Genomic DNA, 17808 nt, shown 5'->3' with positions numbered 1-17808 from the left:
CCTCAGTCTGCTTTGTGCTGTCCTTGACTTGCTTGGAAACCTTGAAGCCCATAAGAAATTTTGAGAGTTCTCAGATGCTGTCAGTTCAGACAATTTGTAAATTCTTACAAATCCTATGATTTTTATATCACAAATTTCAGAACGACAAAACAGACAGGACCTCTGGTTTGTTTTTTTTTTCTACTACAAATATTTTTAACTTGACCATCAGCCTGGCTGATGATCAGGGTAGTCTGTGCTGGGGGGAATTAAGGGAGGAGAAAACCACACTAGGCTTTGAAGCAGATGGTCTGAGAAAATCCAAGTAAGTTAAAATGCTATCGAAATTCTCTTATAACTACTTAGACTGCTTAGTAGTGTACTTTGAGTACACTAGTAAGTAGTGACTTCTTTTAGTGTACTTTGCTGCAATTTGATATTTCACCTTCACACCTTACTCTAATTGAAACTGATGTAAGAGGGTGGCTTTTTTTTTTAAATTACAGCACTGGAAGAGGACCAGTATTGTAGTACTGGTAATAGATACCGGAACAAATATGGCATTTAATAGGTCCCCAATTTAAAGTTAAATTCAGAGGGTTTTGACCTAAAGCTCAACAAAAACTCCACAGGGATTCCCTATACAAACATACAAAATGCACCCTTCATTGAGAGTCCAGGCAGAAAGGAGCGACAGCACAGGAAATTGTTCTTGGAGAACCCTTCTACTTGTCAGTCACAGGCTGCTGCAAACCAGGAAGGTTAACACACCATCTAATTATTTGATGGGATTCATATTCCTTCACAAATGTGATGAATAATGCAAGTGTGTTGAATCAAGCCAGAGGAAAATTGTTCCTTCTCCAGCCTATTATTAACTCCTTGTGGTATAATGTACTTGTAATCCTAGAATGGTTTGGGTTCAAAGGGACCTTAAAGATCATCGAGGTCCAACCTCCCCCCACGGGCAGGGGTGCCACCCAAAATGAGTTTATTCTGTGACATTTTAATCTGTGGGTGGATGATATTTGTTTGTGAGCAATTTTAACTGTTACACATGCTTCTCTTTACATTTGACTTGAAATGAGAGAACAGAAAAGTACCCTTTCCACCTGGTTTTGCCCCCTGCTTAATGCAGGTATGTTCCCTACAATGGATATTTCCCTATACTCTAGCTTTGAAAGGCTGTAGTGATGGGGCTTAATCTGAAGAGAGGAGCACATTACTGGGATGTGTTTCCTGATATTCTGGCTTTATTTCCCGTTGGGTTTTTTCCCATTTTCCTATCACACATCCATATGTGTCCTTGAGACTATTCAAAACACTTTCCTGTTGCTAAGCCTAGAATATCAGTGCCTATCTTTAATTTCTGTGTACTGCTTTTATTTTTACTAAATCAGACTGCATTTTTCTAGTGATTTATCTTCAGTCCTCTACAGAGCCCCTTTTTTTGCAATTTAGAAAAAGGGTATTTTGAGCTCTGTCCTTTTTTTTTCCTTTTTTTTTTTTTTTTTTATAGAAATGAGTGTTCAAGCTCAGAACTTCATAGAAATTTAAACAACTTATGCACAGCCCTTTGAAAGCGCCCACGGCTCCCAGATTTTCTGCTGCAGCCAAAGGAGAGTCCAGCTTTCCAATTCCAGTTTCCCAGGGGTTCTGAGGAGTGCTGTTTCCCAGGGCAGCGAGTGGGATGGGGGCCGCGTGCCCTCTGCTGGGAGAGCTTTGTAAAGTCAGGCGTTCCTCTGGAAGCGCCGTTGCCGCATTCCAAGATGTCCTGAGCGGTTGATTACCAACGTGCTTGAGTTGGCATTCCAAAAGAAGTTTCTTTCGGTTACTCCTGGGAAAACTCATGTTGCAATTTCAGAGTATTGAAGGTAAATTAATCTGCATCTCGAGGTTACAATTGGATTTATTAGAACCTATTTGTCTTTACTCTTCCTTGGTAACAGGAGAGTTCTACGTGAGTAAATATTTCCTTGGGATTTTTGTCACTCTTTGGCTCCTCTTATTTACTGTTACATGTACATCTTATCATGGTTACAAAGGTCTTGTAGTCAAATAAGACACAATTCCGTGGTTGTGTGTAACAAATGAACCTGTTTCATTCCTGTATTGTGACTTATTTAGCTTTCTAATGTTCAGTGGTATGAAGACGTTTTTGTATGTGTGTGACAGTGAAATGAGCAATTTATCTAAAAATAAACAGCGAAGTACGTGAAGAATAAGTAAATGAATAATTTGTCTGTCATCTTTCTGTCAGGGAGCTCATTGTGCTTTGCATTTGTGTCTTATAATTTTATATACAGTAGGCTGAAGCACATGACATGTATTTCCAAAAGTCTCAGTATGAGTCTGTGGCAGAGCCTGAAAAAGGAATCAGGAATTTGTGTTCACTGACTCATCCCAAAGGTATAAGTGTGCTACTTACAGGAATTTTTGTGATGTGAAAAAACAAAATAATTGGCGAGCAAAGGTTTTTTTCAGTTTCTGGTTACAACACATTGAGCAAAGCTAGTCTGTAACAGGATGGGATGTCTCGAGGTGCTCCTTTGATTTGGCCAGCTCTAAAGGAGCAGTAAGAATATGATCCTGAGGAGCCCTGAGGAGGCTTTTGTTCTGCAAAAGGCCTTGATGCTCTTATATAGGATGGCGATGTACTTAGGCCAGTGGAAAAAGTAACTCTAAAGTTGGTAGTATTATAACAAATAACTTCCCAGCTGACAATGTCAGATGGTCTCACAGCTAGGAGGAGCTTTCAGACTACAAAATATTTGGACATGCTGTCCTGGATGCAGATCTAGTAGCTCTTCTGAACCTCTTGTGGACATGGTTAGAGTTTTTTAGGCTGGATCTTAGTCATTGTGTATGGTTCTCACAATGCACACTTTTTTTTTTTTTTTTTGCAAGTGTGATAAAGGGCTTTCTCAGTACTTATTTCTAGCCTTGAGCAACACTCTGCTACCAATGGATGTGGTGTTGTTCTGAAGAACCTGACATTTGTGGCATTAATACTGTTGTGGTTTCTTGCATTTTGCCTGTGAATGCAGGCCCTTCTGCCAAGAACTTTCTGACCCTAGAATACTTCTCAGCTGTGTGCCAATGTAGATATTGGACAGTTTGCCAAGCCAAGGCCAAACTGTTTGAAATTTAATTTCTTGGAAGCTTGTTAATTTGTCATGCGTATTATCAAAAAAGTATTGACAGGGTCTGTTCTTCTGTTGCATTCATATGTGAAAGTAATTTTTGTCTTCTGTTTTTTGTAGCAGCTAATTCAGCCAGAATTCAAGTGTGAAGGCTTTTCCTAATTTAGAGGAATTTTAAGAACTGGAAAATTATGCTACGTAACTAGCTATATTTGAACACGTCTCTGAATTTACATAATAAATGCCTCACTTTTGCAGTTAGCAGAACTAAAATATGGAGAGGATCAGAACACGATTTAAACACTCTGTCTTACTGCTGTCTCTCATTTCTTTTGTTCAGATATGTTTCTTTTGTTCAGATGTAATGGGAAAAAAAATCTAACTATTTCAGTACTGGAAAGAGCTCAAGACATGGGTTCTGATCCTCACCTCCCTGTGTCTTTAGGTATTATCCTCATTTCACAGATGGACAAAGTGAGGGAAGCAACATGTGACCTTTTTTATTAAAACATTTGGAGATTTGCTAGGGAAAAGAATATGAAAAAGCTACACACTTCTTATACAGTTATGTAGCTTTTCTTTAACATATCCAACTACTTTATCTCAGGCAGACTGAAAAAAAGGAAGCATAGCTGGGATAATGTACCTGCCTGCAGAGCATTCTGATTAAATTATACACCATAAAATTATACTTGAGTTGGTCATGTAGTAAAAATAATAATAATGATGATAAAAAGAAAAAAGGATGCTGCCTTCAGGAGTTCCCTCAAGAACTCCAGGTAATTTGTGGGGTTTTTTTTATTCTAATGGCTGTTATTTCTGATATATGGAAAATACTCCCTGGAAGTACATTCGATTCCTTGTCTTCTTTTGCTGTCCTGCTGTTGGAGAGTTCTGCATTTTAGATTTGACTGGCACATACAGCAAGAGGAAAAATGAGTTTGAAGAATTAGGGTTAGGAGACATATTTTTTCTGAGCAGCAGTGAACAAACATTGCAGTACCTGAGAACAGGCACGGCCTTTGAAGGAAGGTTTAGTAATTTCAAATAGATTTCCACAGCTGCATATCGGTAAAACCGCTGTAACAAGTGTGCAGTGGAGGGGGAATGTAGGTAAATAGAACTTGCCATACTCTAGTTTGGGCTGTGTATAAATTATCCTCTTCATGCAGCACAGTCTGGGTAAGCAAAAAGATACGTTTAATTCCTTTTTTATTTTACTGTGCTACTGATTGCTTCCCATGGAATCAATTAGACCTGCCGTTTATGAGAGGAGCTCGCTCATTTCCTTGAGGTAGCTCAATTACTGTGCGTGTTGCCCAAGACCAAGTCCTTGACCCTGGTGTTTGGAAAGCAGGTGAACTGCCCCGCGAGAACGGCGGCGCGGTGCTGGTGAGGGGCAGTGCGGCAGCCGAGCACTAGATGCCACTCTGAGGCCGCAGTAGGAGCTTTGCTCTCTGCAGCATCCAAGCGGAGAAGGCTTGGAGCGACAGCTCCCGGAAAGCCCCGTGTGGGAGGCAGACAAGACGAGCTCCTTGCATACCCCTCCGATGACGCTGGGAGAACAAACAGCGAAAAGGTGAATCAGGGGCCACCGGTAGTGCATTCAGGCCCCACGTGAGTCAGGGCCAACAGCAGGTGCTTCGGATGGGAACTGAACCTCCAGAGTTAGCAAATAATCTCCCGGCTTCAACGGCTTTGTGCACAGGTGTCCCCACTTCTGACCTATTAGCCAGATGGGCTCAGAAGGAAGGAGGAAGAGCAAGGTGAAAGGGCAGTTGTAGCTCACTGGATGGGATTTCATGAGAGTTTAATCATGATCTGAAGACCCGTGGTTCTTACAGTATTTCTGCTGGTATGGTCGCTCTGCAGGTATGTCTGTAAAGGTCTGTCATCAATAGAAATACAGTTAACAACCCCCTCCTTCATCATCCCCATACAAGTCCTAAATATTGCAGCATTTTGCTGAGAACCAGGCATCAGAACTGGTCTATAATCTGACTAAACTAATAATGGGCATGAGTCACAAACCTCAGTGTGGGTTTGTGCAGTAGTATCTCAAGAAAGGTTTGGCTTGTTGTCAAGATAAAGGCTAGTTGTACAGTTTGGATTTAGATCAAGGCTGAAATGTGGAACGATGTTTTGACAGAGCAGCATCTTTTCTGGGAAGTGAGTCTGCTTTACTGAACAATTTGAAAGTGAACACTTTCTGTGAATGACCCATACTATACATCTTCTAAAAAATACTCCCAGTTCATGCAATGTACCATTAGCAGCACAAACACATTGCTTCAAATTACTGAAGAAGCTGTGAAGTACTGAAGGGGTAGTGAAAGCATATATATATATGCTATATATAGATATATGTGTGTATATATATATATTTTTCCTTTTGTATGGAAGGATTTACCAATGCAACAACATACTTTTGAGTTAACTGTATGGCTTGTAGTCTTCAGCCTTGAAGATGAATACATGCCAATCTGTAGGAAACAGGAAGGGATGAATCCTGGTAAAAATCCTAGTCACTGATGCGTATTATTTCTCTTCAATTACTTGGTATTCCACATAATCAGGAATAGTGTGCAATGCATTGCTAAGTGAGTTATGTTGGTCTCAAATAGCAGGCTTACAGAGAAAATAAGATTTTCACTGCTATTAGCTACAGGAGATTTTTAGGTGGAAATGGTAGAGGTACACGTCTCACAGCTGAGTTTTTTTTGTGTGCCAAATTCCTGGGGAAACTAGCATTGCTTTGGTGGCCTATAGTCCTGTGCAACTCTCCCATGCAAACTATGATTAGATCCAAACCTGTTGGGGTAGAAGTCTGTGTGTGAATTTGACCTTAACAGAGTTAAGTACTCAAAAATAACCGCTCTTGGCAAAGTGCAAGTATAATGCCTTGTCTGGCTGTTTTATTCTCTGTACCACTGGTCTATATAATAGATACCTGTTACAGTAAATATCTGGTTAAGTTAACTCAAATGGTAGAGCGTTCTATTTTTGGTGCTGGAGTTCCTGTATTTGCTTCTTTTTGTCCAGTTTAAGCATCTGTTACACTGGGATCATAAACTCTACTAGTGAAACAGCCAACATGCTCTCAAAATCTAGTGATGCTTGAGTAGCCAGTTTCTAGTAAAACAAGTCAGAAAGAAACATTCTGTCTTTCCTGACACCATATTCCTTCTGAAAAAATTACCTTCTGGCAGAGTGATTGTTCAGTAATGTACGGAAAGCCCATATGTATTTCTTTTGTGTATCTATGAGTATGTGAAGGTATATTGTCCTGTGGTTGTCTAAGCCCACTGAGTAATCCATCTGGGGTCCCTTAGGTGTGTGAGCTAAAGCCTGGATACTTATGTAAGGCAGGATGTTGGGTCAGGTTTTGTTTTCCATAACTTGAATTTAAATGTAGAAGTTACTGCTTTGAAGTAGAGCATTCTCAGGTATTAAGGAAGGAGTTTGGTCTTTTGTAGTTAAATTACACAGACATTGCACACACACACACACACTTTTATCCATGAAGCCACCCAAGTCCTAACCTGGAATTTCAAGGTTTTCTGTCAGCAACATCCATCTTCTGTGGCCTTCCTCATATTAGCATTGATCTACAGGGGAAATAGAGAACACGGCTGTGTTATTATATACCCGACTGCAATTTCTGTTCCAGTGATTGAGTGTACATACAGAATTTTTGAAACATGGCCATTCTAACTTATTTTGTCTTCCTGTCAATAGCATGGCACTTGTCCAAATTATGGATCAATATCAGCTGATCTTTTTATGTTAAACTGTAATGAAGTTGCCTCTCTTAATGGAGATGTGATCTTGCTTCAGGCAATGCTTTTAACTGAGAACTTTTGGAATGGAAATGGGGGAGAGGGGAAACAGAAGCGGAGGAATGAGCAAAAGCCAGAGTGAGAATAACAGCATTCCTTCCTCTTTTTGAAAGAAGTAGGAGTGGGGTAAGAGGGGGACTCAGATACGAAGAGGGCCAGTTTGTTAGGACTTTTACTAGTATGGGTAAGAACTGTTAGCCTCTACTTTCTTCAAAGTACTGTCAAAAAGCCAGTGGTGGACACTAGGAGTGAGAGCCTGGCTCTCTTGAAATTTCATGTAATATTACCTTTAATTTCTGTTCTTTTTTTTTTCTATTTCACTCTGTTTCGTAAAGTTTGTGAAATCAAATAATTGAAAGAACAGAGGAAAAATGGGATGAGGCAAGGAATGGGGAATGAGAGATGTAAAAAGGGATATTAGATCAGCCATTCTTTCCCTTGAGGGCAGGATGGGATCATCTCTACAGTGACTTCTCTGGGTCTATATCTAGCTCTAAAGAGTTTCAGGGTATCAGTGTTGTGTGTGAGCTGTACACAGAGTAGCTGAAGCCCTATCATTTCATAGGTGTTCACAGGAAACTCTTCAGAGTGCCCCTGCTTTTACTTTATTCTTATTTCACTTTCTAGGACAAAATGTAGAGGGGAACTTTTTCAATCCCTTTTATAGGGTAAAAGTTCTGTGGAAGAAAGAGATGTTGTGTCAGGCTTTTGGAAAAAGAGTCTGTGGGGGACTGTACTAAGTTTATTTGGTAGGGGAAAATGGTGAAGAAGAGAACCTGGTGGGTTTGGAACTGATAGTCAGTGGCTGAAGTTAGCAGACACTTTCCTTTCTAAGAACAAAGTGATACTGGTATTTTGGAGGGGTCTTCTGTGAACCATTTAAGTTTCTTTTGTGGCTTCTCCCACAGTTGTCTCTGAGCCACTCTGTCACAGCTCAGTTTTGATTGCTATGAATATGTGCAAGCTGGAGAACCCAGAAATGCTTCTGATTCCAAGTGTCTTGTTTGTGTCTCTGTCCCATATGGGAAGGGAGGCAAGAGGCCTGAGTATATACCAGTTCCTCTTAGTTTCTCTGCCGTGGCAGGTGGGCCATCAATAGGGAGGGAGCTGTTGGACACACCAGTTTCTACCTTCTCTTCCTCTTTTTCAGCCCTACAAAGCAGGGTAGGAAAAATAGCAAAACATCAAAGTGCATCCATATGTGTATATTACTTTTTATCTGGAAAGGTCTTCTCTGATATTTTTGCTTTCATTATCTCATCCTCTTCAGTCAGAAGGCTGTTTCACTGCTGTTTTGTCTTGGCACTTACCCAAATTGTTTGGTAAACTGTATGAAAGCAGTATTAGAAAAAAAAATTCTCAACCATCTTACACCCCAATGCATAGATTGGAACAGTGTTTGCAGTAAAAAAGAGGGGATCTTTGCATGAAAATAATTGTTAAATTGGAGTTATCCAACAGATTTCTTAACTGATGGTATTTTTGCTTTTATGAGAGATTTACATTCAGCCTGTTCTTCATTCTCTCAATCTCTTTTTTTCATATAATGTTTTTCCGCTGTTTCCGCTCTCTTTCTTTTTCCTCCTCTTTTTTTTTTTGTTGTTGTTGATTTGTTTGTTTCCCTGCCTCCCTCTCCCCCACATCACCAGACTATATAATTTTATAAATATTTTGGATTCAGGAAGCTCTGTATGTTTGTTTTTCTAAATCTTATTGTTATTATTATTCTTAGGGTTATTTTATGGAAGCATCTAGAACAATATATACAAACAGTGTTGGATTTGAGAAGCACATGACAAGACCTTTGTAAGAATTGAAAATCATTGGGTAGGGCTGATAAACTGAGATAAGTAAGAGAAATTAAGGAACTAAGCAAATGGTTTATTTACTGTCAAAGAGCTGAGTTGGAACTGAATTTATATTGCTCAGTCTCATGTAGATACCTTTAATCACAAGGATATGCCTTTCCTTCTCGGAGCCTTAAGCAAAGAATACCTAAGCAAGATCTCTCTGTTTTAGGATAATGCTAGAGTGGATAATGGAGAAGTTAAGACTATAATAGTGAAGATATTTTTGAATTTTCAGTCTTTGGTATCTAGTTCAGTTTTAGTCTTCTACACTCCAAGGTCCCTATGTTTCAGTTAGTGAATTCGTACACCTTTTTTGTCCCCCTACGTAAAAGATTGGCTAATTATAACTTTGGGGGCATCTTTACGGTAGTTTTGTGCCTCCAAGCCTACAATATCTAAGTATTTCAAGAAACATTCATGGTTTTCAAGGCCTTGGAAAGTGAGGGACAGTGTTATTTCACTTGTACTGAGGCAAAAGACAGTAATGATATTTGGGGAGTGGTATAATTATGGTAAATCTGGATGAAAAACACTCTTCTTGTTCTTTGGAAAAACTTCAAATTCTGAGAAATTGTTCCTTGTAGTGGATGAGAAATTAAAATTATGATAACTTTTTATTAAATACAATGAGAGAAAACCTTCAGCATTAGTTTGGATCTGTGGAGAGAATTTAAGATTTTGATGATCTTAAACCGTCAAAAGGAAATGACTAGCTTATTTTTTAAAAAACAGCTTAGTATTGGGAACAATGTTAAATATGAAAACTGGATTTTTTCATACAATAATGTTTTAATTAGTGTAGTTTGTCAAAAGTGGTTGATCCCTGAGAAAAAAAGTTTTGTTTTGCTGAATCTACATTTTTAGCCTGAAAAACATGTCAAAAAATCCAAGTAGCTATAGTTCCTCGCAAAGAAAGTAGAGGGAAGCCACAGCTTTTTGTGGATAGGTCTTTCACAACCTATATTACAGCTTTAATCACTTTAGGAATGTAGGGGGGAAAAAAGAAGAGTTGTACACAGCTTTTCAAAGAGTTTGATAACCTGTTGGTGTAAATCACCAAAGCTGCACTGATGTCAGTGAAGTCTGTCTGGCAGTCTGCTCCTAACTGTGCCACCAAGCTATAGGTTTTTTCTGAAACAAAAAAAGCACAGATATTATGCATAAGTTAATAGGCTGTACTGACAGGAGATGGTATTGTCCTCGAGCCTGTGAAGGAAGGTGAAAGAGGCAAGAAGCAAAGCTGGGAGATATACAAAAAGAAAACCTCCGCCCCAAACCCAACAAAGAAGTTACTTGCCCTTACCACTACAATCTTGTTTTTGGAGACCCAAGATCAGTCATGAAGCAGATGCGGGCAATGCTTCTGCTCAGCAGGAGACTATAAACATGTCCCGGGATCCCACGGTTTATGTGACTATTTACACAAGCGCAAAGTAAATGGAAGTGGTTGTCCCTGCTAGCTGGTACTCATGGGTAAGGGGGCTCCATTTGCTTTGCTTCAGTGTCAGGGGCAGCAGGGTAGGGGTGAGCAAAGCTTAGAAAATTCAGCCCAACGAAAATGAGGTAGATTATTGGATGTCGAAGTAGGATATTTTCAGTAACTGATCTCTTGGTTTTGCTTGCAGCACCAAAAAAGGTGGAGGATATGGAGCAAGTGGGAGGATAATTCTGTTAGTTTAAAACCAGCATTTTTTTTTCTTAGGCCTGAAATACTTGCATTTAGTGTGATTGTTTTTTTGTAGAAAAAAAAATAGTAAAATTGAACTAAATTTTAAGAAAGCATTACAGATTTGAGTGTTAAGGGGTATACATTTCATATTCAGCATATCAAACTGAATGATCTGGACTTTCAGAAAGCTTGCCTAGGCTGAAATAGCTAAACAATTCTGAAAGAGATTTGCAGTCAATGTAAATCTGCATTTTAAGAACTTGCTCAATCATTCCACCTTAGACAAACAAACCTTTGTTTCACATCATCTACATTCTTATTTCTGAACTGTTTCATACGCAGAATACTTGTAAGCATGGGCCATTATGCACAGACTGTTGAATAAAGACAGATTGTGAAACTGGAAAGGGAAAAATTAGTTGTAGCCTAACTTTACTGATAGTAAGAGAGTTACACCACCAAGGAATTTGGCCCACTACTTTGGAAATTAGAAGTCAGACTTAATAGTGGGTGTAAAAAGAAGAGGGGCAGTCATGACTGTTGAAACATTATGTGGGAGAATTGTGTACATTACAAGGGAATATGATAGAACTGTGCATGATAGAACTGTAGTTCAGGGACTTGTCTGTCTTCTATTAGCAAACAGGTTACCATAGCTGGTTTAAACCTATCCTTGGCAAAATTTAGTTGATTCCAGTGGATTTAAACCAGGGATTAATTTAATCTTCAGTTTTCATAGTCCTCAAGCCCAGAAGGACTATTAGTTTGTATACTGTGGCCTGCCACAGGCTGCAGAATTCCACCCAGTTATTCAGCATCAAACCTAGTAACTGGTAAGTTTTGAAAAAAGGCATCTTTCTGCAGTGAAATTTTAAGGAACAGAGGAACTGCTGTTCAACATTTGCTGGGGTGATCGGTTGTTCTTTTTCTTGAACAAGGCTGAGACTTTGGTTCTGTTCCTAATTCTCTGGCAGTCAAACTTCCTCTCCATGCTCTAATTTCCCTGCCTATAACTTGGAGATAGGATATTTAATCTCATCTGGAAATAAACTTAAATTCCACAGCAGAAGACTGATAAAAGTGAGTAAAACATCACTCTATGATTGTAGTCTGCTCTCTCCTGTATCCCTTTTGTTCTTCTCCATTTCTCCTTTTGCTTTTCCCATCCATAGATCTCTGATACCTTTACTGAATGCAGTAAATGATGAGCTGACCTTCTACTGCCTTCTAATTGTACCTACTAAAATTTTATCTATTTTTTAAAGAAAAATAAAAATTAAACCAATTTTCTGTAAAATTGCATGCATTTGAACAGAGAAAATACCAAGATAGCCTTTCATTTGTTCATAAAACAGCACTTTGAGAGCATGTGCTGTTGCTGTTATTTACAAAGCTGTGTAATGAGATGGGAGGTTCACAAGTTGGTTTTTTTTTGTTTCCTGTCACATTTCAGCTTTCTTTTAGTAATTACTGTAGCAAATCTGTCTGCTGAGGATCTCATAGTTGTGTCATTCCAGCCCCTGGGATATTCATGCCATACTGAAGTTGGAATTCTGATTTTTTTATCTCAAAACACATGGTTTCAAGTGCCCAGAGGCAGTGGTATACAGGGCTTGTGTTATGTTTCTACCCAGGAGAAACTGTCCTGCAACCCAGGGACTTGGTTCTGGATTGTCTCCTGTTTCAAGCTGAACATTTGTAGCTCTCTATGCAAATATAAAAGAGAAATGACTGATGTTTTCCTTGTTTCTAAGTTTTCAGGACAGGGACTGGCAGCTGGAGTCTTTGTAAAGAAAGGACTCATAACCAAATTGACCTATGGGACATAGCACTTCATTAGAGTTCAATATTATTACAGTGACAGGTACCTTAGGAGTGAGATCTAAAGATTAGATTATACAGCAAATGGAAGCCCCAGTTTTCTAAGTGTGACATCACTGACAGGAAAAGCTCAGGGAGAGGGTGCAACCTCTCTGCTTATCTTGGTTTAGCATTTTATTAGATGGTAGGATCAGTCTGGTCCCTATTGTTTCCACAAACAATATGAGGCTCTTGTCTGCAGTCTGCTTTAGGAAGGGTTGGCCCCTCTCAAGGCCTACCAACAAGGGCTCTGTAGTTGCTCTTCTTCCCCTGTTATTTGCCAACTGAGTGATACTACAATCACTGTTGTCTTTGCCTCTGTAGGCTGTAGGGATTGGCAACGGTTGCTATTTTCCCAACACCTTTTTGGTGCTTTTCCTGATCTCTCTTCAGCTGATACTCCTAGATCCCTTTCTCCTGTTCCTGGTGGTTTGAAAGGTTTGGTCCTGGGAGCTTGTCCTGCCTCTCCATCATTCCCCTTTCCTGGTGCTGCCCTGTTGCAGCCTTGGTCCCTGGGGGCTTGTGTGTCCTGCCTCACCAGCGTTTGCCTTGCCTGGTGCAGCATTCAAGCGACACCTTAATAAAAAGCTTTCCTCCCTTATCTCCTCTCTGCTGCTGTGCCACTGGGCTGGGGATCGGGTTCCCATCTCTTTCACACGCACACCTGGTCATAAAACACTGGGTTTGTTTTTAACCTCAAACCAGGGAGCTTTAATTAAAGAGACAGTGACCTCTTTTATGAGTTTGCTCGCATAGGGTTTCAGGGCTATTGTCACATACAGCTCACATAACAGAGCACCATTGCACAAAGCTCCATTTACACATCCTTTCCCGGCTTTTTTCCTCTCCTCTTTTTGTTTTCCAAATGCAGAAGGAGGTTGTTTTCTTGTTTACCCCTAGGCAAAGTTGTTTCTCATGTTAGTAGCCTATGGCTAACAGTCTCTTTGAAGAGAACCTACCTTTCTTACTAACAACACATAGATGTCATTAGACTTGGAGAAATGTTATTTTTTAATCTATGTAGGAAATAATCTCCCTCACCTTAAATTTGGTGGATATGAATGACTAGCTAAAATGGATCTTATCCTCTGTTCTGTTCTTCTTAGCCAGTTCTCATACCTGTATAGTGGAATCTGTGTGTTTTTTAGGACAAATACTTTTTTATTATTCACTGTTGTATTTACCTGTGTTCATTAATTTTCAGGTGCAATAAGTAGTCAATAGCAACAAGTAGAATTTTTTATTTTCAAGAATGATAAGCGCAGGGACAGACACTAGAACTTGTCCACAATTTTACACAGAATAGTTTACATGTAATTTAAAGAAAAATTTTCACAAATACAGCCGTGTGTTCCCATGCACTTGTATTCAAAGATAAACAAACAGGAAGACACACAGAAGTGTGTACACAGACCAGAACTTATTTGAGGTATGCAGACTTCTGAAAAAGGCACTCATGCACAGAAAACAGACAGCTGGGACACAGACACAAGCAACCACATAATTGGCAGAATACAGAAGCACACACAGAGGACATGGACACACAAAAGAAAAAAATAATGTATGTGGAAGAGTGTCGTTGCCCTCAGCATACACCTTGTATGTAGACCTTCAGAAACAAGTACAAGGACAACATGTATGTAGAAACTTACACCCAGAAACTCTGTAAGTAATGTATAAGTTACTGTGGACAGGTCCTGGGACTCTAACTGTTCAGGTGCTGAAACTCTCACTGAATTGTGTAAGGTTTTTGCTTTCAGTGGTGTTACTTTCAGGAAAACCTCACTAATATGAAAAAATATTACATGGTTTAGCTACAAAGATTGTAGATATGAGAACACGTGCTCTGACATATACAGATAGGTAGATACATATCGATGCAGATAATTTTTTTTTACTTAATATATTAATACAGATTTGCCTAGATACAAATATACCACACACAGACCCTTAGACACACACAGATATACCCATGTCTATGTTCATTGAGAGAGACTCACTCAATATCTGTGTATGTGTGTGTTGGGAGAGGGTCATAACCTCCTCCATTCTTCTCCTGAAGGGGTTTGGATAATGAAGGGAAAAGAAATGAGGCCTGGGGCTAATTTGTAGTGGCATTTCCTGGCCTCTCTTATGCCAATGAAGCTCCGTTTCATCTTTAGCCTTATCAATTCTGCAGTCATGTGGCTTTCCGCTTGGACGCCTCTGTCTCTTCACCCTCCTCCCCAATCTCCGATGCTAATGGAAACTTCGTTAATGCCATTAATCTGCTGACCAGGACAAGTCAAAAACATATCCACACAATCTGAGCCAGGGCTGCAAGTGTCCTGGGGCTGCCAAACAGAGGCACCCCCTGTGTTCATTGCATTCCTGAAGGAACTTCATATTGATTTATTTCTTTCTTTCCTTCTCTGCTTCATTCCTTGACAACATTGCATCCTTCAGAACAGGCATCAAGTAGATGGCCTTTTCTTCCTCATCCCTCACCATAATATTTCTGCAAGAATCCTTTCCCCAGTTGTAGCACTAGTGCCTTCTTTCAGTGCCCCCTCAGGACAGCCTTTTTGTTCTAATGATGTCTTTGGTGACCAACTTGTTATTCCTCTTGCATGACACAATTTCATAACTACTGAAGTGTTGTGTGAATCTGCCTGGGCTGGTCTAAAATAGAAAGCATTCCACTCTACCTTGGTATTAGCAAGTCTGTCATTAGCCAACCACTGTTATTGTTATTATTGTTCTAGTGGCAGTTGCCATTAGTTCTGTTCTTGAAGGGCTGTGCTGTTGGGGTGCCCTGTCCTCTGAAATGCTCTCAGCTCCCCAAAATCACTTTTGAGGAGTGAGGACATACATTGCTTTGCATTTTACAAGTAGGCCAGGTTTTGCAATGCCTCACCATTGTCTTCTATCACAATTGAGTATCATTTTTGCTGACGAGACATTCTCTTAGCTATGACTTCAACTTTCCCTGCCTGTGTAGCACACCTGCAGAAACTTGAAGCTGTGAGCAATGACTCACCGTCTCCTTATTTCATAGTATTGTCCAGTGGCTGAGCATGTGGAAGTTCCACGTGTTGGGATTATGCTGGCTGAGGTTTCACTGAGAAGAGAAAATAGACTCTGTTTGATACGTGTTTTAGGAAAAATTTCTGTGATAATCAGAGTTCATAGCTAGCTCTTGAGAATGTCAGGATGTTGAGTGATCTGTATTTGATCTAGGAATCTTTATATACGTAAATGAAATAGTGACAGCGGAGGAGGAAAAGACAGCTAAGAAAGGCATGCTGTCGGAGTTGTGACATATGGATATGTTTAGAAAAAAAGCATCAAATTGATGAAAACAAGGAGAGAAGTTGGCAGTTCAGCATGAACTTTGATGATGTCAGGCTAATTCTGGAATGATATTGGCTATGACAGAAGGCTGAGCCTTAGTTGCCACCTTCACACAGACATCACAGTAAAAAGGGATTGTTTTACAAGGAGAGAAGACAAAGAAGTTTTAAGTTCTTCAGTGCTGGCAGGGGTTGAAGTCAAAAGTTCATCCTCATGTAGTTTTGGGTACTGAGAATGCAAGTCATTTTCCACCAGCCAGGAGATGCTCCACTGAGCAGAGCATCTTCCTTCTCCAGCCAGTTCTGGGATGAGATATCCTTTTAAATCTTTCAGGTTTATGAACCCATTGCACTGTCTGATGTAGAAGGATTCATGCTGATTGGTACCATGCTTATTTTTTGAGAATCACTGAATGAGAGGGGAGGGGGAAAAAGGTAGAGATTGTGTTATATCTTGGTATAAAAGAAAAAAGGAAGCTACAATACTCAGTGCCGTAAAATTCCTATTTAGATGAGTGGGACAGTATCTGTAAACTTAAGACCAGCATCTGCTGGGACACTTTCAAAGCTTCAGTGAAAGCAGAGAACTAAAAATCAAATACTTGTAGCCTTAACAAGTGACAGGACAGTTAACAGCTCGTACAAGACCACTCATTTTGGTTCAGCTGTTGAATTTGCTTCCTCTTCTTCATATCCTGTTACTTGGGATTTGAAATTTAAAAGTTGGGGGAGAAAAATGAAGTGCTTATAGTGAAGTCTAGTGTCCTGGGAGTTGCTGGTAGGAGATTTTTAGCATGTTTTCCCTGAACGTGCCTTAAGGAAGCTACTGGTAACTAGGTGAATTTATCTGGCAAAACACACAATACCACATAACAATAATACACAGCCTTTGATGTTGCAGTGTGCTAATAATGGAGTCTGTTCCATGTGCATGGAAGGGATGATTGTGACACATGGTCCCGTACAAGAAAAAAGGAAAAAGATCTTCAAGTGAGCAAGTAGTTTGTGCACACCTTAATACAGAAGCAGAAACAGCAAGAAACCAAGCCTTATCCAAGGTATAACATTGTCCTGCCCGGCAATCTTGGCAAGTTGTTTAACCTCTTCATTTGTCTAGACTTTTCCTGTTTATTCCACTCTTACCACAAACTTCTTGAGAAAGAAGCATTTCTTCCTATGTGTGCATCCAGCTAGAGAGTTGGTCCTCATCTTGGCTAAAGTCTCTCTAAAGTAATAGAACACCCTATGCCTTCCTTCCATATAGCAAGAATTGTGCATTAGACTGAGAAGTAAAAGGTGCTTTGGGCTTCTGACTGGTGCCAAGAACTAAATCAATTCAGCAAAGCCTGCATTAGCTACCTTGGGTACTGGGAGCATCCCAGCTGTGGCAGCATAGAGCCTATCGAGGTTAAATTTGGATCATGTCATGATGCAGCCTTCATGCTGGGAAAGAAGTTTAAAATGTCAGTGCTGTATGTCTTTGGAAAATTTCTATTTGAATGCCACTGCTATACACAAAACTGCTGCTGCCTACTGCTGCTGCTGTGGTTGGTATCCTCTGATCCATCTTTTGCTCGGTCTTTTCTAACTGCTAGCCTCATAGGAGCTGTCATACTGCTATGCAGATTCTGCCCAGCATCCATTTTGTCATGGAAAATGTTCCAAAAGTGGTGGTGAATGCAGTTTTTCAATGAAACAATATTTTGATGCAATTGTGACACTCTAAGTATATAGAGTAGACAAAGTTTGTAGGTTGAAATAATGTCACTATATCCGCTGGTCTGAAAACCAGGCCTTTTTTCTACCTTGTTCTGTTTTCTTTATTGCAAGATTTTATTTTATTTTTTTATAGTGAAGTCTGTGGGGTGGTAGGCAGGCAATGTAGCTTTTGTTTCTGGTTCTGTTACAAATGTGCGTTTTGATCACGGGATAACATACTGTGTCTTTGCATTATCCAGTTGTAAAGTGAGGAAGATGACAGGTCCTTCTTTCATTCTTTTCTGTCTGGTCTAACATAGTCTTGCCTGGTGCAGCGTCCCTTTCTGGTCAGTGAGCCACAGCCTCGGTTGATGAGCTACTCTTGTCTCTGTTAAGCTTTTCTGTGCAGGCTTCTGGTTTTAGATCCATAGGTTGGAA

The 17808-nt window shown here is 39.9% G+C and overlaps 2 long non-coding RNA genes across 4 annotated transcripts in view; one reads left to right on the top strand and one right to left on the bottom strand.

The window, feature by feature from the left end:
• Positions 1 to 833: 833 nt before the first annotated feature.
• Positions 834 to 17808, top strand: part of LOC113958769 — a 213446-nt gene continuing 196471 nt past the window's right edge. For 2 of the 3 annotated variants that reach the window (XR_003531609.1, XR_003531607.1), the window contains exons 1-2: positions 834 to 1853; positions 16574 to 16730. This is a non-coding gene — a long non-coding RNA (uncharacterized LOC113958769). The remainder of the gene's footprint in view (positions 1854 to 16573; positions 16731 to 17808) is intronic. The other variant, XR_003531608.1, reaches the window with a different exon arrangement.
• LOC113958771 lies at positions 9851 to 16575 on the bottom strand. The gene is made up of 4 exons (XR_003531611.1): positions 16539 to 16575; positions 15360 to 15440; positions 13382 to 13459; positions 9851 to 9942 (listed from the first exon to the last, which is right to left on the bottom strand). It is a non-coding gene; the product is annotated as an uncharacterized LOC113958771 (long non-coding RNA).

This window comes from Corapipo altera, unplaced genomic scaffold, assembly GCF_003945725.1.
Source record: "Corapipo altera isolate COAL_440 unplaced genomic scaffold, ASM394572v1 327, whole genome shotgun sequence".
Lineage (NCBI taxonomy): Eukaryota > Metazoa > Chordata > Aves > Passeriformes > Pipridae > Corapipo > Corapipo altera.
Note: the sequence above shows the minus strand (reverse complement) of the source record. Positions and strands in the feature narration are given on the sequence as shown.